Source organism: Palaemon carinicauda, chromosome 4, assembly GCF_036898095.1.
Source record: "Palaemon carinicauda isolate YSFRI2023 chromosome 4, ASM3689809v2, whole genome shotgun sequence".
Lineage (NCBI taxonomy): Eukaryota > Metazoa > Arthropoda > Malacostraca > Decapoda > Palaemonidae > Palaemon > Palaemon carinicauda.
Window position 1 is genome coordinate 190,038,118 of NC_090728.1, and position 651 is coordinate 190,038,768.

The window sequence follows — 651 nt, forward strand, 5'->3', positions numbered from 1 at the left end:
AAAAGTTTGGTGAACTAATCTCTCTCGGGGAATGCGAAGAGCATGACTAAACCATCTCCATCTACCCATCACCATGATCTCATCCATTGGAATATCTTTAAAAATTAATATCATTTAGTTAATGATACTTTTTAAATTAAAGATAGTTTTCATCGACTGATTTTTTAATTTCAATATGAAAGTCAACACCTTTTGCTTTAGAGCAAGTACTTATTAGTTAAAATTTTGATTAAAAGTGAATATACTTTAGTTATTAATAGTTTTCTTAAAACAAAGATAGTTTCCGTCGACTGATTTTGGATTTTCATTATACAAGTCAACACCATTCGCTTTCGAGCAAATACTAATTAATGAAAATCTTAAAAATCAATATAATATTAATAAGAATACGATAAAAATCTTATTTCCTTTGTACGTAAAAAAAACTCAGAAAATTTATCATATGGCTTCATATTATTTAAAGTTTTATTAGCCTACGATAAACTTACTTTCTTTAAACTTAAAAATATTAAATAATCTGTCTATGGTTTGAGAATACTCACCAACTGTGAACTCTCTATAATGTTGATTATTAATCGATATTGTGGGAGTTAATTAACGGGGAGAACACTAATCCAATATTTAATATCCACTTTGCCTAAAACAGCTCTA